The sequence below is a fragment of the Puma concolor genome, chromosome B1 (genome assembly GCF_028749965.1).
Source record: "Puma concolor isolate L17-30 chromosome B1, mPumCon1.1.hap2, whole genome shotgun sequence".
Classification (NCBI taxonomy): Eukaryota; Metazoa; Chordata; class Mammalia; order Carnivora; family Felidae; genus Puma; species Puma concolor.
In genome coordinates, this window is record NC_141670.1 from 152,311,406 (window position 1) to 152,336,621 (window position 25,216).

At 36.9% G+C, this 25,216-nt stretch overlaps 1 long non-coding RNA gene across 4 annotated transcripts in view; it reads left to right on the plus strand.

The window, feature by feature from the left end:
* LOC147581961 (uncharacterized) overlaps positions 1 to 12,786 on the plus strand; it is a 102,949-nt gene extending 90,163 nt beyond the window's left edge. For all 4 annotated transcript variants that reach the window (XR_015249803.1, XR_015249805.1, XR_015249802.1 and 1 more), the window contains one exon: positions 12,218 to 12,786. This is a non-coding gene — a long non-coding RNA (uncharacterized LOC147581961). The remainder of the gene's footprint in view (positions 1 to 12,217) is intronic.
* Positions 12,787 to 25,216: the final 12,430 nt, after the last annotated feature.

Sequence of the window (25,216 nt, forward strand, 5' to 3'; positions counted from 1 at the left end):
GCTTGAGAATGCAAATGGTGCATTTTTTTTTTTTTTTTTTCCTGGAAGCAGAGTGCCGGTCCTTAGTAAGATTAAGAATATGCATGTTTCAGGACCACTTCACCCCCATGGATAAATGCCAGGAAATTTTTCCACAGGTCACTAAGGAAGCTTGTATAGGAGTTTTTACCAGGCTATTGTTTGTGGTAGTGGGGAGATAAAGGTAGAGTAGGCATCTATCACTAGGAGATAAATGAGTAATCTGGTGGCTGCACAGTAAGGAAAATCTCATAACAACTGCAAATGGTGAACTAGGTGTACGTGCAAATCTCGAACAAGATACGGACAAAACAAAAATAAGGAAGCAGAATAAGAGTCACAGAATAAGTGCATTTTTATAAGTTAATACATGCCTTTTTGTGAGCACCTTGGGTGTTGTAGGTGAGTGCTGAATCACTAAATTGTACACCTGAAACTAATATTACACTCTATGTTAACTAATTGGAATTTAAATAAAAATTAAAAAAAAATTAATGCATGACATAGAAACCCATTTGTGATATTGTGATTTATAAAAAGAAATATGTATTTAATCTTTGTCTTTGGCTCCTGGCCAGAGCTCCTAAAACCTTTGTAACTTCTTAAGTGATAAAGGTTCTGGGAGTATCTTTTGTTCTAATATTTGGTATTGGCCCTGTTCCCAAGACAAAGTTTCTAAATCTCTTGGAATTTCCTAGGTGTTGGGAGCATCTCTTTTTTCTAGCAAGTTTGCTCTTGGTGGGCTCCTGGAGAACTTCAGGATGGGGGCTGGTCATCAGGAAGACCAAGTCATGTTTAGAAGCTTGGAGCTTCAAGCCCCATCCCTCATCCTCTGGAGAGGAAAGAAAGGCTGGATATTGGGGCGCCTGGGTGGCGCAGTCGGTTAAGCGTCCGACTTCAGCCAGGTCACGATCTCGCGGTCTGTGAGTTCGAGCCCCGCGTCGGGCTCTGGGCTGATGGCTCGGAGCCTGGAGCCTGCTTCCAATTCTGTGTCTCCCTCTCTCTCTCTGCCCCTCCCCCGTTCATGCTCTGTCTCTCTCTGTCCCAAAAATAAATAAAAAACGTTGAAAAAAAAAAATAAAAAAAGAAAGGCTGGATATCGAGTTAAGAATTAGTTGTGCCTATGTGATGAAGCTTCTATAGAAATCCCTGAACCACAGGGTTTGGAGAGCTTCCAGGGTGGTGAACACATCCACATGCTGGGAGGGTGTCGTACCCCAGCTCCCCAGGGACAGAAGCTCCTATGCTCAGAACCCTTCTGGCCGTTACAGCATGTCTCACTTTATATGGCTGTTCATCTGTATCCTTTATGACATCCTTTATTATGAACAAACTAGTAAACGTAGTATGTATTCCCCTGAGTTTTAGGAGTCATCTTAACAAATGATCTGACTAGAAGAGGGCATCATGAGAACTCTAATTCATAGCCAGTTGTTTAGAAGTACAGGTGACAACCTGTGTCTTGCAACTGGCATCTGAAGTGGGAGTGCTCTTGTACAATCCTTGTGGGATCTGACATTAACTCTCTCTAGCTAGACAGTGTCAGAACTTAATTGAATTGGAGGGCACCCACCTGGTGTCAGAGAATTGGTTGGGGTGGGGCAAAAACCCACACATTTGGTGGCCAGAAGTATTGTGAGTAGTTGAAGAGAAATATGGGAGTTTTTTCCATGCATCATTTTGTAAGCAAACATGCTAGGTTAAGGACAGATGTTGAACACAGTAAACAGGTGCCTGAGGGGCAGGAGTGTGGGTGGTGGGGACAGGAGTGGAGAGCAAAGATGAATGGGGAAATATATCACAGAAACAAATAAAAGGAATTCTATGTTTCCTCCTGGCACTTCTCAAACAAAGATGGACTTTGAAGTATTGTGTCATGTTTTAAAAAAATTGGCATTCATCTTGGAAATAATGACGGAAGGAGCCGAAGATCCAGGTTAGAAAGCACGCTTTTGTTCTGAGTCTGTTATAATCAGTAGAATGATCTTGGCTTTTGGATGCTCATATTTCTCAGCTCCAAAATAATGATCCTACTAATGCTCCCCAATCTTGAGGCCCATTAAGTGAGTTCTAGCATGTAATACTTCTTTGTAAAGTGTAAAATGCTTTTCCAGTGTTAACCAATTTCATTTTCCTTGTAGCAAGTTTATTCACACAGAGAAGCTTTGTGTCTTTTTAATAAACCAAATTGAAAATTGAAAACCGAGCTTTCCTTTCACTCTCATGTGGCTCTCGATTCATCTTGGAGCAAGTATTGATCAGTCTTCTTTTTCCTGAAAGGGACAGTTTAGCGAGGTCATAGTCGTTTAGAGCTAGCCTCAGGAGTCAGACTGTCTGGATTAGAGTCCAGCTCCCACCTGATCTGAGTGACCTGGGGCAAGTGACAAATTTTTATGTGTCCATTCTCTCATCTGTAAGGTGAGGGTAGTCACACTGACCTCAGGGCAGACCTGGGAGGAGTAAATAAGCTAAAGAATATAAAATACTTAGAATAGTCCCTGTCATATAGTCAGTGCTCAGCAAATGGCAGTTGCTATTGTTACTATTATTACTTAGGATAAACCTCAGGGACTGACCTTGGCCACTCTACTTACATTTTTTTGCTAAAAATAATCCAAATTGCTTCTAGGAAATATCAAAGAAGACAAACAAGCAAAAAAGATAAAATTGATGAGGAAATGGTCCAGATATCTTCCAAAGTATAAAAGCATTTATGGCAGTTATGTTTTACTTACCAAAATGATCAATGTTCACACATTTTGGAGGTTGGATTCTAGTCTACTCGGTTGTTTCCAACAGTGGGAAACATTTAGTTCAGTGATCTCTCTTTCTTATTTCTTTTAATTCTGCTCTTCTTGTCTCTGGTTCAGAGTTGATTTAAATCGATGGCCACATCATATCCCCTCAGATATTTCATTTTTAATATCCATATTTTTTAATGCTTTAAATACAATAGCATTCCTTAGACTGTTCTGATTTAAAGAGTAATATGTTTATGGTGGGACATTTGGAAATAAAGAAAGGAAAAGGATAAAATTGAAATCATTCATAGTCTATCTAAAGAATGATAGTTTACGTTTTAAACTAAAAACACTAAGTGTAACTTTACTTGGATTTGACAGAAGGAAAAAGATACTACAATGTAACTGAAGGGGATAATAACCTTTAATTACTTGAAAAGATATGTATTATCAGTTGCTAGAAGTTCCACTAAAGTTAAACTAAAATACTAAGAAAAAAATGAAAAGATTTTAGATAAAGTTTTATTGTTGTGGTGGTGTTTATTAAAATTTTTTAAGTTTATTTACTTATTTTGAGTGGGAGAGAGCACACACATGTGAGCGAGCATGAGTGGGGGAGGGGCAGAGAGGGAGGGAGATAGAGAATTGCAAGCAGGCTTCCAGCTACATGCTACCAGCTTGAAGCCCGCTACTAGCATGAATCCTGCTACCAGCGTGGAGCCTGACTCAGGGCTTGAACTCACGAACCCGTGAGAACACGACCTAAGCCAAAACCAAGAGTTGGACGCTTAACTGACTGAGCCGCCCAGGCACCCCCGTTGTGGTGGTGGTTATTAGTGAGACTTGGAACTACGCATTTTTTAGCACAGACTGGTTTCCAGATAATAAAACTTAAGGTACTATCAGTTATTAATAAAAATCAGATAATCCTTCGTTAATTTAAAAACAAGTTTAAAATTTAAGACTACTTTTAGGATCACTCTTTAAGAGAAATTAATATGAAAAGACTGATCTGTAAGCAAAATGTATGGTAAAATGACAAATCACTTTTAGGAAACATACAAAGAACTATACATTGTGAGTATCAGCTTGGTCTTATTTGTCTTTCTGAGTTACATGACTACGTGGCTTCATTATTTCTGAAAGTTCTCATAATCTTAGCTGCTCAAAATTATACCATGTATTACTTTGGATCATAACTTTTTATGTTTATTTGTTGATAATTAAAAACTTTCTTTGTGAATTAAGAAGAGAAATACTTTCTCATTAAGGGCATGTTATAATTTATACACTCTTCCTCAAAAATTTGTATAGTAGTATCTAGTCTAATTTTGAAGGCAGTTTTCACAAAGTTCGCAGACTTCCTGCTCTGGTTGGAACCATTTTTTGCACTGACACAGTGTTCCTACAGAGATTTCTTTTTTAAACTGCATATCTTAGGTGCTATGGACTGAATTGTATCCTTCCCTGCCCCTCCACCCTCCAACCAATTCGGATGTTGAAGCCCTGATTCCCAATGTTACTATTTTTGGATATAGAACCTTAGGAGATAAGTAAGGTTAAATTAGGTCTTCAAGGTGGGTTACTTATCAGATAGGATTAGTGTCCTTATAAGAAGGGACCATAGAAAGCTCATTCTTTCCACAGTGTTCAAAGAAGTTACAGGGATATGGTGGCCATCTAGTTCTCACTAGAAACTGACAACCCTGATCTCAGATTTCCAGCCTCCAGAGCTGTGAGAAAATAAATTTCTGTTGTTTAAGCCACCCAGTCTATAGTATTTTGTATGGCAGCCCAGGCTGACTGATGCATTAGGTGATTTCACCATTTCTTGGATCCTATGTTTGTCTTGTGGACTGCGTTTTTATTCTGCTGGAATTTGTCCAGGAATAAACCTTTTTAGAAGGAGTATGTGGATGGTGAACTTTCTGGGTCCTTGAATATCTGAAAGTATTATTTTGAACTAAGATATAATGTACTGTATTTATCCATTTGTTTTTCCTTCTTTATATGTAAGGTCAAATTCTTTCACATTTTAAAATACAGAAATTGGCATACAAAATTTAATCAATAACAAAAGCTCGTAAATTGTGAAACAGAAGGTAGAAAAATAAATACAGCCAAGTTGATGCAGACCTTAGTGATGGTTGAAGTTATTTATTTGATGATCGCTTCAGTTACTTTTATGTAATAGTGTCATCATGTATTTCTATAGTAGCATACATTTGTACAAAAAATTGTCATTTAAAGTCATTGAGTTCTGCATTAGCCCTTGTATTGTCTACTTGAAGACATGTTGTGTGAGATAGTTAAATGTCTTTATCACTTTGCCTACCATTAGCTGGGATTATGTTATTTGCACCTAAATGAAGGCTATGTGATATACATCATGGATTTAGTTGTATAATTTCAAACTATATTCTTCAACCATTGCAATGGAAGAGTGAGACATTGGCAGTTATGCCATCATGGTGACCCAGAGTTTTTTCTTAGCTCACATTTGCAATCTTGAGCATTATAACAAGCTTACAATTATATGATATTCACATTTAGTAATCTCAAGGTTTATTCTTTGGTAAAACTTGCAGTTTTAATTTTTTCTTAATTGAATGGCATGTCACAGTTAGTTAAAAAGCTTCTCTTAAAAATCAACCAGTGAGTCCTGTTAAATAGATGCAATGGTTAGAATTGTAGTTCTTCATTTTACTTGAACTAATTACATAAAAACTTTTATTCACTAGAAATTCTTTCACATATTCTGAATTATGGCACATGCCCGGCATCTTATATCCTAAAATAGAACCACTTTTTATTTCAATGCTTCAGAAAATTTTGTACAATATTGTCCCATTTTATAAATCAGAGAATGACAAACTCCTCTTTTATAAGTATATGAGTGTGTGTGTGTGTGTGTGTGTTAATATACATTCATGCTAGGAAATAACTGATCCATCAGCTTTACTTATTTATAGACCTTTTCTTTTGTATTTGTCCAGGGCGAAACTGCGGTTCACATCTCCATCCATCTCCCCTACATGAGAAGTAGAACTACTAGTTCAGAATTTCCATTGGTACAATTATTAATTACCCACAATTTGCTTTCACCTTCTGTACTTGATGACTCTGTGAGAAGTTAATCCAGAAGTCTGTTGGAAAGAAAAGCTCTTATTTTTTTCAGATCTTTTATGTCTTTGGCCTACATTTTTCTGGGCTCTTATTTCTCCATCTAGCTAATGCCAGAAGCTCTGTCTCTCTCTTCCAGAAAGTTCTCATAACTACTTGCCTGGGTAATTATATTTTAAAGAGCATTTGAATTAATTTTGGTTATGTTTTCTGTCATTTCAGTGGGATTTTGGGAAGGAAAGGAAGCAAACACATTTACTCTTACCTCCTTCTTGTACTAGATGTCTTTCTTTCCTACATGATTCCCCACATTTATTCAGTTAACAACTTTAGGGGCTCCACCTAGCCATCATATTTTTCTTGTTCCTCAGAACAAACAAAATTACCATCCATGAGGCCATCAGTTCTCCTATCACTTTTGTAGCATCTTAGTGGGGAAAAATATGTTTACTACTCACAAATTATACTTTTCACCTCTGACATTATGGAAAATTTGTTATTTGTTTCTTTTTTGGGAAATTAAAAAAAAAGTTACTTCATTTAAGACAAGTACCCTATACTCTAATTTAGGTCCTATATATCCTAAATATATTCTTCAGAAGTAAACTTTACTTCTAATTTGGGCTGTAGAACACCATGATAAGAAGTTAAATACAGGAAAAGAAGTAAATAAAGATCCCTTAAAGTAAATATGAAAACTCCTGGCTTAGAACTTTAAACACATCAAACTTTAAAGACATCGAGTTGAATAAACTTTTATGGATAATAAGGAAGTTAAAGTAATTCCTATTGTACCAGGACCTCTTTCAGGGATTGAATCAAAATGCCAATATTAAAATGCAAGGCAGACTCACTGTGCAAACTCTTGAGACCATGGCTATACAGGTTTTCAAGAGAACTGTAGTAACATTGGTGATTTATGGCTGGCTGAAATAATGCTGTTCCTGTCATGAGCCACTCTGGACAATCCCAGGAGACTAAAGCTTCCCTTTTCCCATCAATCATTACCGGGGTATTGAATGGGAGGCTAATGATGTTGTTGGCCTGTGGTTATATTCATGTCTCTTTTTTGGAGAACAATAATCTTCACATTTCTGCCTGTGTCCCTGGGCAGAGCTGGAAATGAGAATAAAATTTTCTATTTCCCATCCAAAGGATGGAAATGCTGCCCCAGAGTCTGCTCATGATGAAAGCTGAGACTACTGTTCATTCTCAATTGGTGCTCACCTCCTCACCAATAAATCCATAGTTTCCAAACTCCTAGTGGAAAGTTGAAAAATAGCACCTCATGTTACTATTGATCCCAAATTTGGGTTCCTTGACAATTAGATGGTTAATTGAATAATTATTGCTGGCACTGATAATGTAATTACTACTGCCCAGACAAAGTCACCACAGTAACCTCAAAGCTGTGATTCATGATAAAGAACAGTGGTGTTTTCTGACTTAGAAAAGACCGTGCTGATTTAGGCCCTGTGCTGAAAGAGCACTCAAGTGATGACAGGTTGAGTATGAGCAAGGTAGCCCAGTGACATCAAACTATTTACATCAGACATAGAGAAAAATAGGTCACCTAGTGTAGATATGTCATTGCCATACTTTATAGTCTTTTTCCTTTTTTTAAAAAATTCTGCAGTGTCTATCTTTTGTTCCCATCCAATATCATATTTTCCCACAGTCTTCACATCATTCAATATATTCATGTCCATGAATACTGTGTATTTTGTTTTTGCTGTTAAGTAGAATACTGCTATGAATTTACTCTTCTGATCCGATCCTTAGTATTTATGTAAATTGCCCAGAACTTTGGGCATTTCTACTTCTCATTTTCATTCCCTTTATTAACTGTGGGATATTGGGTGAATTGTTTAACTTCTCTGAGTGTGATCGATACGTAGCATGTGAGGCAATTTTGAACATTCTACAAATTAAAGTTCTACAGGTTCAATTAAAAAAACATCATTTCTGTTCTTTCTATCAACTTCTAGCACAATATCTTATGCATAAGAAACATACTGTGAGTTCATGAGATTAACTAAATGAAGACACAGCCTTTGCCCTCAATAAAAGGTTGATTGTTATAAATGTGTGACATCAGTTGGGAGCTACTATAGCCTTGTGTTACTTAGCTGAGAATGGTGACTTCAGTTCTCCGATTCTATGGTCTGTAGAAATTCAGAGCCTTTATCAGTATGTCTGTTTATTCTTTGTGTAGAGAGGGCAATGAAAAACTTAGGTAGCCTGGAACTCTTCAGTTTTTTTTTTCTTCTTACTTTGTTTTTGTTCTTCAGTGTATCGCTCCAAGGTGAAATCTAGCTCTTTAATTGATTTTTCAGTGCCAAAATATCACTCGAGCAAGTATTCATGAGTACAATAGACTTTATTTGTGTTTCTCCGTTAAATTAAAAAAAAAATCTTTTGTATAAAATTTCCCACTCACATCTACTTTCCATGCAAATCTACCTTCTGTGTCCTTATTTTTATACAAACGCATATCATAAAATGTATGGTAATATGTAATATAGTTTGTTTTTAATATGTTTAATATATATGTTATGTATTTAAAACATTCCTACAGTGGCATTTTGATGTACTTCTCATTCTACATCTGATATTTTTCACAAAACTTTAGTTTCTAAGATCTATGTTGATATATGTAATTTTAGCAATCATACCTAACACAACATTTTATTTATCTTTCAACTTGGATAGTTAAAGATGCTTCCATTTATGAAACAAAACAAACAAGCAAAGGGGAAAAAGAGAGAGAGGCAAACCAAAAAACAGACTCTTGGTGATAGAGAACAAACTGATGGTTACCAGGGGACAGGTGGGTGGGGGGATGGGTGAAATAGGTGATGGGGATTAAGGAGTGCTGCCCTTGTCCTGATGAGCACCCAGTGATGTGTGGAAGTGTTGAATCACTACACTGTACACCTGAAACTAATATTACACTGTGTGTTAACTGGAATTTAAATAAAAACTTAAAAAAAGATGCCAAAAGTGGAGTAGGGCACAGGGTGTGCATATACTTGGTTTCACTAGTCTATCAAACTCGTGTACCTCAAAATGATCCCAATAATTCATAACCCCACAGTCCTTTCTAACATTTCATGTTGTCTAAATTATCATGTTTGTGAGTCACATTGGTGTAAAGTGGATATGATAACTATACATGGATGGATCTCTGCACACACATGGATCTGTTTCTAGATCTGGCTTCTTTCCTATTATTATAACACTGCCCTAATTACTATAGCCTTGTGAAATATCTTAATATCTTGTTGATTTAAGATCTGCTATTTTCTCTCCTTATTCAGAATTATACAGTTATTTTTAGAACTTTCTTTTTTATTTTAAAATTTGCAAATTATGACTGCTACATCCCATGAGTCCAAGGGTCACCATTCATGTGGAATACAAACTATGACAATATGGTCCTGTGGTAAATTCCTTTAAACTCTTTAAATGTTTTGACTGCATTTGCCACTGAATGTGAAGGCTAACTTGGCAGAAATAGACATATTTATTTTATTATAGGCTTCATGTAGTTATATATATATAATCTATGAGGATACAAATTTTCCTTCGTTTTCTTTTTCACTGCTGCAAGCTAGATGAGAGTCTGACACAGCAGGAACTCAATAAATAATTGCTGAATGAATTTCTATTCATTCATTCATTCATTGATTCATGTGTATGGGATATCTCTCCACCTATTTTGGTCTATCTGGATGTATATTAAATGCCATTTAACGCCATTTACCTGTTTTCCAGAATGGCTTTGTGAAAGCTTTTGTTAGGTTAAATCCGACCCTTACAGATCTTATTGTTATTATGACTGGCATATTACTCTAAATAGTAACTATTGGCATAGAGTAACTTTGCTTTTTTTTTGTATGACGTTAAGTTTCTTTTTGCTACATTGTTGTTAGTTGTAGAAGTTTATCCATTGATTCTCCTTTTTTTCAATATTCATGATCCTATCTTTTTGAAATGACATTTTGATCCTTTATTTGAATATTTAAGTCTCTTTTTATCTTGTTTGATTGTATTGGTCTCCATGAAGCATGCATGATGTTTGCAGTATGGTTTTCTAGGCACCTGAACACAGTTAAAGATTTCCTCTTTGTCTATTTTGCTAAGAGTTTTTAAAAAATAAGTAAAAGTTACATTTTATTGAATATTTTCATTTTTACATTATTTGAAATGACATATTATTCCCCTTTAATCATTTACTGTAACTAATAAGTTACCTAATTTTGGAGCATCTTTAAATTTGTAAAATTAGTATAATTTATAAAAACAATAGAACTTCTAGTGTCTACAAAATACTGTTGGACTCATTTAGGTAATCCTTACATAGAAGTTTTGTAAATATATTCACAAATGGAAATGATTTAAAACATTAATTTTTTAAATGTCTAATTTTGTCATATATGTTATACTGGTCTTATAAAAATTAGAGGCCACTTTGTCTCTATTTCTGTACTCTAGAAAAAAATTATAGAAGCTGTAGGTTATTATGTGTTCCTTGAATGGTTAGTAAAAACTGCCTGGATAAACTATCTGGGTGGAGACTTTCGAAGAGATGTTTTCATCTATCATCCTATTACCTTTTTTTAAAACAAATTTTTTTAGTCTTTATTTATTTTTGAGAGAGAGAGAGAGAGACAGAGTGCAAGCAGGAGAGGAACAGAGAGAAAGAGACACAGAATCCGAAGAAGGCTCCAGGCTCTGAGCTGTCGGCACAGAGCATGATGGAGGGCTTGAACTCACAAACCATGAGATCATGACCTGAACCAAAGTCAGACACTTAACTGACTGAGCCACCTAGGTGCCCCAATCATCCTATTACTTTTAATGGTTACTTACCTTGTCTAGTCCTTTTTCTTAGGAAATATTTCCTGGCCAATCTTGGCAATCAAAAGATTGATGATGATGATAATAATAATAATAATAATAATAATAATAAATAATAATAATAATCTCTGCTTTATAAGCAGTGAGTTTCCCTCTTTCATTCTGAATCTTGCTTATTTATCAGTGTTTTCTTTTTTCTTCATGAATCTTACTAGAGAATTGCCTTATTAGTTGCCTTTTAAAAATAGATTTAGTTTTGCTAATCCTTTCTCTTCTTTTTCCATTTCATTGATTTTTGCTCTTATCTTAATTATTGGTTTCTTACATAGTTTTAAAAAGTATTATTGCAAAAAAATCTTCCATTGCTTATTTTCTAATTTTTGAGTTGAATGCTCAACTAATTTTAGACATTTTATTCCCTATTAGATGCTTTCATCTACATTTTACTTTATATATGTAACTTTGCTTTCAAAATTATGGTGTGCAGTCCTCTCATGATACTTTAAGTATTTCATAATATGAGCTATTTACTCTGACCCATTGATTTGGGGATATAGGATAATGGGTTTTCAATTATATGGTATTTCATTTTCTTTTGCTATCCTTTTGATTTCTAATTGTTTTAAACTGTAGTAGCTATTGGAGGCCTTAACAGGCGAGGGTGACACAGTCTGTGGTAGGGGCAGGTCCCGTTTGGAAGGCACCATTCTCAGGTCTGCAGGAAGAGGAGAAGGATGAGGAGCTTTGGAGACTGAGGTAGGCGGCCAAAGCCGTGACAGTACCGGGTATTACCAGATGAGCTCCCATTCAGGACCTTTGCTGGCCTGACGTTCCCGATTTCAGATTGGCACTGTGCATTCAGGTTTCTGTGGCCTTGGACCTTCGCAGACATGGGATTGGGGACCCAGGGTTCAGTGCCAGCAGCCTGGGTTACCATCCCGGTGCCTTTGGTCTCTGGAAGGTGAGAGGCTTGCGCTGCAAGTATGAGCAGTTCACTCCCCCATTCCGATTTCTGGTAGTCCTGCCCCTGAACTGCTTTTGGGCTAGAGCTTGGTCCCTTACGCTTGACTGGGCCCGTGGGGTGAGACACCACCGCATCGTGACTCTGATTAGGGCATTTGGGGAGGTGTCCATGAGGACTGGGGTTTGCTTGATAGGTGCCATGTGTCGGGCTCCTCAACTATGAGTCTGTGATGAGAGACCTCTGGCACCTGTGGCACTCAGGTGTTTCTTATCCAGTCCCCACAGATCCTCTGAGATCCCGTGAGATTAGGCTTCCTCTGGGGAGAGTGGTGTCAGCAGCAGTGGCTGGGGCCCGCTCCTGCCGTTCTCTCAGCTGCCTCTGTTGCTCTGCTCATTTCAGCTTTTCCTCTCCTTGCCCTTCCATCTGGAATCACACTCACTGCCCCTCACACACCCAGAGCCACAATGCAGACCCCGCAGGCTCCAACTACATCCTGTTTGCCTCCCAGGGAAACCTCACGCTCCACTCACCGGGACCAGACCTCAGCCCAACCTGCCTCCATTGCCTGTGATTTGTGTGGATGTAGAGCAAGTGGGGTTTGGAGGGGACCATACACAGGGCTGCACGAAGACGAGAAAGAGGAGAATGCTGACTGACCTTGGAAGGTGGCCGAAGCTTCCAGACCCCGGGTGTTATCAGGTAAGCTGCCATTCTGGTCCTCTGCTGGCCTGACACACCTTATTTGATGATTTCAGGATGGCATTGCACATCACGTTTCTGCATGCAGCCTTGGACATTGGCATTTGGAGGATTGGGCCTCTAGGATTCACTGCAGTGGAACGTTTGTTAGAACTGATGAACCTACTTTGACACGTTATTATCAACTAAGGTCCATAGTTTACATTAGGGTACACTCTTGGTGTTGTACCTTCCATGGGTGTGGACAGATGTGCCATGGCATGTATCTATGTAGTATCATAGAGAATGGTTTCACTACCTTGAAAATTATGCTGTGCCTAGTCTTCCCTTCACCCCTTAACTCCTGGCAGGTAATAACCTTTTTGCGGTGTCCATAGTTTTGCCTTTTCCAGAAATGTCATATAATTGGATTCAGACAGTATGTAGCCTGTTCAGATTGTTTTTTCACTTATTAATTCCTCCATGTGTTCTTCAAAGGAGAGCTCATTTCCCTTTAGTGCTGAGTAGTATTCCACTGTGTGGATGCACCATAGTTTACCCATTCACTGAAGGACATCTTGGTTGCTTCTGAGTTTTGGCAGTTACGAATAAGTGGCTGCAAACATCAATGAGCAGGTTTTTGTGCGGATATAACTTTTCAAAATTTTCAGTGACTGCAAGGGACACAACTGCCATATCATGGTAAAAGTTATTTAGTTTTGTTAGAAACAACCTGTCCTCCAAATTGTGCCATTTTGTACTCCCACCAGCAATGAATGAGAGTGTCTGTTATTCTGTTTCTTCACCAACTTTTAGGGTTGGTCACTATTCCAGATTTTGGCTGTTTCTTGTTTTGATTTGGGTTTCCCTGTTGACATGTGATGTGGTTGGCCTTTTCACGTACTCATTGTTATCTGTCTATCTTCTTTGGTGGGGTATATGTTAAGGTCTTTGGCTCATTTTTAGTTGGGTTATTTGTTTTCTTGTTGAGTTTTACAAGGTCTTTATATGTTTTGGGTAACAGTCCTTTGTCAGATGTGCTCTTTGCAAATATTTTCTGCCAGTCCATGGCTTGTCTTTTCATTCTTTTTACAGTGTCTTTCAAAGAGCAGAAGTTTTTAATTTTAATGAAGTCCAGCCAGTCAGTGATTTCTTTCACGGATTATGCATGGACATCTAGGTTTCTTCTATTTGTCTTTTAAGAGTTTTATAGTTTTGGGGCGCCTGGGTGGCGCAGTCGGTTGAGCGTCCGACTTCAGCCAGGTCACGATCTCGCGGTCCGTGAGTTCGAGCCCCACGTCAGGCTCTGGGCTGATGGCTCAGAGCCTGGAGCCTGTTTCCGATTCTGTGTCTCCCTCTCTCTCTGACCTTCCCCCGTTCATGCTCTGTCTCTCTCTCTCTCCCAAAAATAAATAAAAAAATGTTGAAAAAAAAATTAAAAAAAAAAAGAGTTTTATAGTTTTTTTAATTTTTACATTTAGGCCTGTGATCTGTTTTTGAACTAATTTTTACGAAGAGTGTAGTGTCTGTGTCTAGATTCATTTTTTTATTAATGTTCATGTCTAGTTGTTCCTGCATCATTTATTTAAAAGCCAATTTTTTTCCCATTATATTTCTTTTGCTCCTTTGTCAAAGATCAGTTGACTGCATTTATGTGTGTCTATTTCTCAGTATTCTTTTCTGTTCCACTGATCTGTTTGTCTGTTCTTGCACCAAAACCACACTCTCTTAATTACTGTAGGTTTATAGTAAATGCTGATGTCAGGTAGCCTCAGTCCTCTTTTTCTCCTTCAACACTGTGTTGACTATTCTGGGTTTTTGCCTCTCCGTATAAACTTTAGACTTAGCTTGTCAATATTCACAAAATAACTTGCTGAGAGTTTGATTGGGATTTCTTTGAATCCCAAGATGAAGTTGGAGAGAACTGATGTCTTGATAATATTGAGTCTTCCTATTTGCGAACATGGAATAGCTCTCCATGTATTTAATTCTTTGATTTTGTTTATCAGTTTTGTAGTTGCCCTCAGATACTGTACATATTTGGTTAGATTTATACCTAAGTATTTTTGTGGGTACTAATGTAAATGGTATTGTGTTTTTAATTTTTTTTAAAGTTTATTTTATTTTTGAGAGAGAGAGAGACAGAGAGAGAGAGAGAGAGAGAGAGAGAGAGAGAGAGAGAGAATGGGGGAGGGGCAGAGAGAGAGAGGGAGACACAGGGTCTGAAGCAGGCTCCAGGCTCTGAGCTGTCAGCACAGAGTCTAATGTGGGGCTTGAACTCATGAACCTCGAGATCATGACCTGAGCCAAAGTTGGCACTTAACTGCCTGAGCCACCCAGGCGCCCCTTGTGTTTTTAATTTCAAATTCCATTGGTCATTGCTGGCAAATAAGAAAGTGATTGACTTTTGTATATTAATGTTGTATCCTTCACTTCTTGCTATAATCACTTATTAGTTCCAATAGTTTCTTGTTGATCTCTTCACATTTTCTACATATATTATCATGTCATCTGTAGTGATAGTTGCAGAAAACAATGCTGGTTTTCTTCTTTGCCAAGTTGTATATCTTTTATTTCCTTTTGCTGTTTTGTTGCATTAGTCAGAACTTTCAGTATGGTGTTGTAAAGGATTGATGAGAGAGGACATTTTTTGCCTTGTTCTTTATCTAGCGGGAAAGCTCTGATTTTCTCACCACTAAGTGTGATGTTAGCTATAGGTTTTTGTAGATTTTCTTTATCAAATTGAGGATTTCCTCTCTATTCCTAGTTCATATCATGAAAGTTTTTATCATGAGTGGGTATTGGATTTTGTCAAATGCTTTTTTTGCATCTATTTATATGGTGACATTTCTTTTTTAGCCTATTGATGTAATGGATGATAGTAATTAAATTTTGAATATTGGACCAGCCTTGTATACCTGAGACAAATCCCACTTGATCATGATGCATGATTCTTTTTATACATGTTGGACTCAATTTGCTAATATTTTGTTGGTAATTTTTGCGTCTCTCTTTATGAGAGATATTGGTCTATAGATTTCTTTTCTGTCTTGTTTTAGTATTAGGTAATGCTTACCTCATCAGATTACTTTTTAACCTGATTCATGATGGATTTTTGAGTATATTCTGTGTATGTGAAAAGAATGTACATTCTATGTTTACTGGACCTACTTTTTTTGATATATTCATTAGGTCAAAGTTGAAAATATAATTCTAACACCTAAAGCTAATGTAACATTGTGTCAACTATACTTCAATAAAAAATCATAAAGATATGCTTCTAATCTTTTTTTTTCTTTGCTTGATCTGTTGGTTTTTATTTTATTTTTTTAAAACTTTTTAATGTTTATTTATTTTCGAGACAGAGAGATACAGAGCATGAATGGGGGAGGGTCAGAGAGAGAGGGAGACACAGAATCTGAAGCAGGCTCCAGGCTCTGAGCTGTCAGCACAGAGCCTGACGTGGGGCTCAAACTCACGGACCTCGAGATCATGACCTGAGCTGAAGTTGGGACACTTAACCGACTGCGCCACCCAGGCATCCCAATCTGTTAGTTTCTAGATGAATGTGTTTGAATTTCTACTAAAACTAAAGATTAATTTATTCCTGGTATTTAAGTTTTTGCTTTGCATGTTTTGAGGCCCTATTATTGAGTGTCTGTATTTATGATTATTAAGTTATTAGCATGTTGTTTCTTTTTCCAGGGTGAAATGCTCATCTTTATCTTTTATGGAATTTTTTTTACCTTAAATTATATTTTGGCTGGTACATGTTGCTTAACATATATTTTCATCCATTTGTTTTGCATCTTTTTACATCTATTTCTTTGTTATTGAGACTTCTAGAATAACATTGTTGGATTTATTTGTAAAAAATTTATTTTGAAAGTTTTTATTTCATAAAAAGTGAGTTTAACTCAGGGCACCTGGGTAGCTCAGTCGGTTAACCATCCCACATCAACTCAGGTTATGGTCTCACGGTTCCTGCGTTCTAGCCATGTATTGGGCTCTGTGCTGACAGCTCAGGGCCTGGAGCCTGTTTCAGATTCTGTGTCTCCCTCACTCTCTCTGACCCTTCCTGCTCACACTTTCTTTCTTTGTTTATCTCTCTCTCTCTGTCTCTCAAAAATAAGTAAACATTAAAAAAAATGAAAAAAAAAGTGAGCTTAACTCTACTTATTATAATTAATGTAAGTCAGGACTTATTTCTACAACTTTATTTTGTATTCATACTTACCGTGCTTTATTTCTTTCCCACTTTTGATTGGAGATAAAATTTCCTTTGTTCAGATTTGTTTTTATTTTCTGGATCCTTGGGTGGAAAGAGTGCATTCTCTTTTTATTTGTCTATTCATTACCACTATAATTAAGATCCATCGTTGTATTTATTTTTTCCTATCAATGAAAAGCAACAACCTCAATTCAGTTTCAGTTTTAATTCCATTCTTCTCTCCCCACTGCCCCAACCATGCTTCATCTTCATTCTGATTCTTCATCTGATGGGTTTGGTGCAGTGGAGGGGATCAATGACAAGTGCCTTCATTTACTTTCTAGGGTGGACAATCAAATTGACTTTGGTGAAGTTATTTTGAGGAGTGAGATTTTAGGAATGAGTAACAATTCATAATCCACAGACTGTTGTCCCCAGCTTGGTTTCTTTTCCCCTTCTTTTCTCTCCCTTTTCCCTTCTTACACTTCAGTCCTAGATATTCTCCAGAAGCTCCAGAGACTTCTATTTCTGTTGTGCAGAGATGTATCCCCTTACTATTGAACTTTTACTTCAACTAATTATATTCAGTCTCTTGTGGAAGACTCTATTAATATTACAAATCGATGAATTTTTCCTAAAAAAAATTCCCTTTAAGAGGATATGTTGTACTACTTGGGGAAAAAATGGAACAGTGTTATTATTATTATTACTATTATTTTTTACATAAGATAATTCTTGTGTAATTAGGAGGAGTAAAATCAGAAAAGAAAGTCTATTTAAATATTTGTATTATGGATCAATGAAAATTTGGAAGGAGCAGAGTCCTTGCAAACATCGCTAATGAGCTTTAGGATTTTTTTTTTTTTTTTTTTTTTTTTTAGCAGTGAGATATTCTTCTCTGTGCAATTTGGTTCAACTAAAATCTATAGTGTAACAGATGATACATATTTGGTGTGCAAGGTTAATGTATTGGCAGAGAAAAGACTCTTTAGGAGGTGAGTCCCCCCCTCCCCCCCCAATCTCTGGCAGATTGCAATGAGCAATTTTTTGGAAGAAAAGAGTGGTTAAAGCAGAGGGAAGCAAAGCAACAATAGGTTTTTTATTGATGGTTATGGTGCTCAAGTAAGTAACTTATACTCTGTATTTCTGCATTATAGGACTTGAAGACACTACTGAACTTGAGTCTCAAGATTTCCAAGTTTTCAACTGTTAGTAGGAAATGCTAGGATAATTACTTGCTGGTAAAGTGCTTTGAGATCCTTAAATAAAAGCTTTCAGTGTGTGAGTTTAGAGCTTTACTTTAAAGGGACAGAGAGAGAACCTTTTGGTGGTAGCTTTATCCATTTTTTTTTCTGTATTATAATTTTTTTTTTCAGACACATTAGGGTTCTTTTGTGGATTGCTTCTGTCTTTATGGAATTCTGGCTTTTAACTCGTACCCAGGCAGCTTTTGGAAACAAAATGATGACAAAAGCAACATGCAGTCACTTCTTTGTTGTGTGGGGTTTTTTTCTCCTCCTTTAGTCTTTTATCTTTATATGTTCCTTTCTGTCTGACATTTCTGCATTCATCACCCTATGTCTAGTTGCAATAAGGCTATTATAAGATGGATGGATGAGGAGATGGCAGGAATACAGACAATTCACGTTTTTCATTTCCTTTGTAGCTGAAGTTTTAATAGTTTTCTAAATCTGTATTGATCTTCTTATCAAACCTCCCCCTTTTTAAAATTTTTTATTTATTTTGGGGGAGAGCACAACCAGGGGAGGGGCAGACAGAGGAGGACAGAGGATCGGAAATAGACTCTGTACTGACAGGCTGACAGCAGCAAGCCTGATGTAGGGCTCAAACTCACAAACTGCGAGATCCTGACCTGAGCCGGAGTCAGATGCTCAACCGACTGAGCCACCCAGGTGCCCCCAGAACCCCTTTTTAAAGCAGGTAGATAGTAGTCCTTCTTTCTATCTCATTCCCAAAATGTTTTCCATGATTCCTCTTTTTACAATATTAAATAAGTCTATTGCAAAGATACGGAGATATAGATTCACTTATGATTCAGCGAACTGACAACTTAGTATGTGCTCAAAGGCTTCAGAACCCCCTTCTCTAGAAGTTAAGGTCATTGTACTCCTAGGCTTGCTTTTTCTAACTCAATGAGCAGGAGCCTGTGGAACAAGTATTCAAAGGGAGGTTTTCTGATGGGTGGTCTTGTCATCCAAGTTGTGATCTTCCCGTTGAGTTGGAAACGGAGCTCAAATCAGAATTTTTAAATGAGTAAAATATTTCCTCCCTAGAAAGTCAAAGTCAATTACATGAGAATCACCTTTGGTAGGTTGTACATTTATTTTTTTAAAACAGTCCTGTTGTTCGCTCTGATTTCATTCAGAATTAATATAAAAAATGTTACAGCACAAAGACACTATAAAATAATTGAAAATGAATTTCCAAAAGTAGATGGTACACCAATTTTATTCTTTCCTAGGTGGACTGTTTTTTTTTTATATTTGGAGGAGGCACTTACAGATTATTTGAGTACAACACAGTATGTGTAAGACAGTCACAATTATCTTTTCCCATAGCACCAAGATGTCCATAACCAACAGTGAAGGTTCAATCTATCGTTTGGCTATTGGTCACCTTTATGTCATATATATTTAGAAACATGTGACTTGAACTAATGCACATTTCAAGGTTATTCTATGTGTTTGTTCAGGTAGAATAAAATACCTGGATAGATAACCCTTTCACTGAAATACAGTTGGTATGGTTTACCTTGTTGTAGAATTCCACCTTCCTTAGCCTTTGCAGTCCTTGCTGTTTTTGGCTTGCAGACCTAGTGTTGCCAATTCTCTCCACCCCTGATGGTAGTCTGTGCTTTAGGAAGTCCATGGCCAGCCACAGTGGAGGCTGTTATTCATCGTGCTGTAATAGGCCTGGTGTTTGTAGTGCATAAAGTTAATCCTGGGACCCTATAGTCTCTGATAGGAAGGCTTTTGTAATCCCCATTGTATTTTCCAAATTCATGTGGTTGGGTTTCTGCTTTGATTTTGTTATTTTTTTCATTCACTTCTGGCAGGATGTCACTACGCTAGGTTAGGGCTGTGACACTGTATAGTTTTCCTTTGTCACCATTTCTTCATTTTCTGTGGTTTCTGGGTCCTATTGTCAGTTGCTCAGCTCTAAATGTTGCCATTTCTTGAAAATTTCCTCTGCTTCCCACCCACTATATTGGGTTATAGACCCCTGCAGATATTGAATTTGAGTTCACCGTACAGTTTGTATGCTATTTTGGATCTCTCCTGAAATCTAGTCCTCCATGCTTATCGATTGTTTTATATTGACACCATTCATCTGTAACTTCCTTTCCTTGCACCATCTTGTGATGTGATACTCTGGTATTTTATTTTTTTTTAATTTTTTTTTTTTTTCAACGTTTATTTATTTTTTGGGACAGAGAGAGACAGAGCATGAACGGGGGAGGGGCAGAGAGAGGGAGACACAGAATCGGAAACAGGCTCCAGGCTCTGAGCCATCAGCCCAGAGCCTGACGCGGGGCTCGAACTCACGGACCGTGAGATCGTGACCTGGCTGAAGTCGGACGCTTAACCGACTGCGCCACCCAGGCACCCCTACTCTGGTATTTTAGAGATGAATCAATTAAAGCTAGGACATTCTTTTTCTTTTTTTAATTTTTAATTTTTTAAATTTTATTTAAAGCCAAGTTAGTTAACATACAGTATAATGATGGTTTCAGGAATAGAATATAGTGATTCAGCTAATATACTTGATACATGCTACTGAATGCAAGAACAGATTTTCTTCTCTTGTGGTAGATGTTAGAGGTTAGATGTTTCAATAAAAGACATTACTTTCACTTGTATCTAATTCAAGATCTTTTTAAAAAATCAAATCCTAAAAAGGTTTATATATAGTTTTCCTTAACAAGAACTTTGAAGAAATGAATTGGAAGTACTCTCTTGACAGTCGTAGGGTTGTAACAATACTGACTACATCTCTGGCCCTCAATCTTGTTCATGTTTGCTTGGCCACCTCTCTTGGGGCTCCGTGTTCCAGGGTCCTTGAAGATTAGTATGTGTACCTTAGAAATGCCTGCTGAGGATGGGACAAAGAAGGCTTGCTCTGGCCTCCCATGAATCTGTTAGAGATAACGTAGTGTTGCCCCTTCCTAATGCACAGGTGGTGCCACAGGATCTAATTAAAGATTAGCCATCTATTAGGTGCATGCAAGTCCTTTGAGGTGCAGGTGGAAACCCTTGCCCTCACTACCATGCATGTCCTCTTTATAAAATGTGTGGACTAAGGTCTGGGCTTTGTGGAAAATAACTGCAGCTGCCATGGACTGTCCTCCAGCTGATACCAACCCCCACTCCTGTCACTTAGTTACCCTGAATAAAACTGGTCTCAAAATGGCTTCTCAGTTTGGGGAATACTTCAGTGTTTCTCCTCCACTTCTAACAATATTATCTTTTCAGTTTCTGGTATCATTTTACCTCATTTTACTGGGTGTGTGTGTGTGTGTGTGTGTGTGTGTGTGTGTGTGTGTGTGTGTGATCCCAATGCTATCCTTGCTTGAAATTTTTTTTCCAGCTCTATGGAGGTATCATTGACAAATAAGATTGTAAGATATTTAAAGTGTACAGGGGCGCCTGGGTGGCGCAGTCGGTTAAGCGTCCGACTTCAGCCAGGTCACGATCTCGTGGTCCGTGAGTTCGAGCCCCGCGTCAGGCTCTGGGCTGATGGCTCGGAGCCTGGAGCCTGTTTCCGATTCTGTGTCTCCTTCTCTCTCTGCCCCTCCCCCGTTCATGCTCTGTCTCTCTCTGTCCCCCCCCCCAAAAAAAAGTGTACATATGGTAAGTAGATATATATATTGTGAAAGGAGTCCCACCATCTAGTTAATTAACTTATCCATCACCACACACATTTATCTTTTTTTCTTTTGCTAAGAATATTTAAGTTCTACTTTCTTAGCAAATTTTGATTATATAATACAGTGTTATCAATTATAGTCACCATGTTTTATATTAGATTCCTAGATTATATTTATTTTATAGCTAAAATTTTGTACCCTTTAACCAACCTTTCTATTCCCTCCACCCCACAGTCCCTGGCAACCACTGTTTCTAAGAGTTTGACACTTTTTTTTTTTTTTAAGGTTCCACATGTAAGTGATGCCATGCAGTGTTTGTCTTTCTCTGTCTGGCTTATTTCATTTAGCATAATGCCTCTAAGATCTATCCATATTGTCATAAATGGCAAGATTTCCTTCTTTCTCATGGTTGAAAGGTATTTCATTATATGTATATATACTGCATCTATTTTCTCCATTCACCCATTGATAGACACTTAGGTGGTTTCTATATCTTGTCTATTATAAATAATACAGTGAACATGAGACTGTAGATATATCTCTGAATTCTTATTTTAGTATTTTTAAAATATATATCTGGAAGTGGAATTGCTGGATCATATAGTAGTTCTGGTTTTAATGTTTTTGAGGAATCTCCATACTGTTTTCCACAGTGGCTGCCCTATTTGTGTTCTTCCCATGGTCCACAAGTATTCTCTTTTCTCTATATTCTCACTAACACTTGTTTTCTCTTGTCTTTTTGATGATAACCATTCTAATAAGTGTGAGGAGATAAGTCATTATGTTTTTAGTTTGCACTTACCTGATGTTTAGTGATGTTGACCATCTTTTATATACCTGTTGCCTATTGCATATTGCATCTTGCATATTGCAAGATGCATATTGGATCTTTTATATACCTGTCTTCTTTGGAAAAATGTCTGTTTTCTGTTCCTCTGCTCATATTGTACATACTTGAATATTTTAATAAACTTTTTACAGAGATAGAGCCCTTGAAGTAAAAATATCAAACCCCAGAAAGCTGTCATTAACTTACAAATGTTTCCATCTTTTCCTGTTTACAAATTGATTATATGTTAATATTCCATGTGTATGTAAAAGTCTGATATATGACACAGTTGCCAGTAGGAGAAAGACAGATTGTTTGATGGATGGTATAGGGCAAACCTTCTCAATAAATGCAGAGAAATAAAGCTAAATGCCTACTTGGCACCCTAAATAAAGTCTTCCAGTTTGATTAAAGATCTAAATGTAGGAGGCAACTGGTGGCTCAGTAATTTGAGTGTCTGACTCCTGATTTCAACTCGGCATGATCCCAGGCTTGTGGAATCTAGCCCAATGATGGTCTCCACGCTTAGCAGGAAGCCCGCTTAAGATTCTTTCTCTGTCTTCCTCTGCCCCCTCATCTCTCTCTCTTTCTCTCTGTCTCGCTCTGTCTCTCTCTGTCTCTCAAATAAATAAATAAAATAACTAAAAATAAAATATCTAAATGTGGAAGTAAAATTTATGATTGTATTTCTAAACTTTATTTTGTACCATTGTTTGTTTTGTTTGTTCCTGAGTAAGCATGATAATTATTTTTATTATTATGGCATTTATTGTCTGCCTTGATATTTGGTAAAATGTTTCATCTCTGTATTTTTCTTTTTCTAAGTTGAATTAGTTATTTAATAGCATTTATCCTTCCATATAAATTTAAGAATAGGTTTGCCAAATTCCTCCAAAGATCTGACTATAATACTGATCAAAGTTGCAATGAATATGTGAACTAATCTGAGATAATTGACCTAGTAAGTGTTAAGTCATTCTCTGTATATATGTGATATGTATCTGTAGATGATATGCTTTTTAAATCAAAGTATAGGCTAATTTCATGTGTTTTAATAGAGTTTTGATTTATTTATTAAATTTTTTTTTTAAAGTTTATTTATTTCTGAGACAGAGAGAGACAGAGCATGAGTGGGGGAGGGGCAGAGAGAGAGGGGGACACAGAATCCGAAGCAGACTTCAGGCTCTGAGTTGTCAGCACAGAGCCCAACGTGGGGCTCGAACTCACAGACTGTGAGATCATGACCTGAGCCAAAGCTGGACGCTCAACCGACTGAGCCACCCAGGCTCCCCTGATTGATTTAAAAGACTGTTACATAATTATTAGATTATTTAAATTTTATGTTGCTATTTTGGATGATATTTCAGATTGCACAAGATTTTCCAGTTAGCCATTACTAGTATATAGGAATAGTATTCATTTTTAGGTTGGATTTGCAGCTTGCAATATTATTGAGCATTCATATTAGTTTTAACAGTTGGCATACTTCAGTGTCTACATAAATGATGATAACATCTGCAAACAGCAAAAGTTAAATTTATTTTCTTTTAATTCATAAAATTCTTTCACCCTTTTATTATAATAAAGAGTTGCCTAAGCCCTCGAATGTTATGTTAAATAGTAATGCTATTTGAGGACATATCGTATTTGCCTTATCTTAATGGGAAGGCATCTAAAGTTTTGTATTAAGAATATAAGTTGTTCTAATAAGAAAACAGTCAAAAGCAACAACAAAAAGGAAAACTGTAGATCCATATCTTTTGAATATAGATGAAACAATGCTCAACAAAATGCCAGCAAAAGAATCTGGGAATATAGGAAAAGTAATTATACACCAAGACCAGGTGGGATTTATCCCAGGAAAGCAAAGTTGGTTTAGCATCTGAATGTAATACATCATATCAGTAGATAAAGAATAAAAAAACAACAACTTGATAATTTTATTAAATGCAGAAAAAGCATTTCTCAAAATCCAACACTATTTCAACAAGCTAGAAATATAAGAGAATTTCCTTAACCTGATAAAAGCTATCTGTGAAAAACCCACAGCTAAGATCATACAGAATGGTAAAAGACTGAATATCTTACCCCTAAGATAAGAAGCAAGACAAAGATGTATGCTCCTGCCACCTCTATGCAATATTGTTCTAGAGATTTTAGCAGAGAAATTTTAGACAACAAAATGAAATGACAGGCACTCAAATTAGAACAGAAGAAGTAAAATTTTCTCTAATCAAAGATGGCATGATAATGAATATAAGGAATTCACTAAAACTTTTAGTAGTAATAAATGAGTCCCTCAAGTTTAGAGGATTCAAGATCGATATACAAAAGTCAACTGTATTTCTATACACTAACGATGAACAATCCCAAAAGTGAAATTGAGAACATAATTTTACTTAAAATAGCATATAATTTTCAGAGTACAGGCCTTTGAGCTCCTTGGTTAAGTTTATTGCTAGGTATTTTATTCTATTTAGCATAATTGTAAATGGATTTCTTAATTTTTCTTTTTTGCTACTTCATTATTAGTGTAGAGAAACACTAATAATTTTTTTCTTTAAAAATCTCTGTTTTAATGTTTGTTTAGTTTTGAGAGAGAGACAGAGCATGAGTGGTGAGGGGCAGAGAAGAGAGGGAGACACAGAATGTGAAGCAGGCTCCAGGCTCTGTCTGAGCTGTTAATATAGAGCCTGACATGGGGCTCAAACTCATGAACTGCGAGATCATGACCTGGGCCAAACTCAGATGCTTAACCAACTGAGCCACCCAGGTGCCCCAGAAACACTAACAACTTCTGGGTATTAATTTTGTATTGTGAAACTTTACTGAATTCATTTATTCTGATATATTTTTGATGGAGTCTTTAGTGTTTTTTATTTATAGTATCATGTCATCTGCA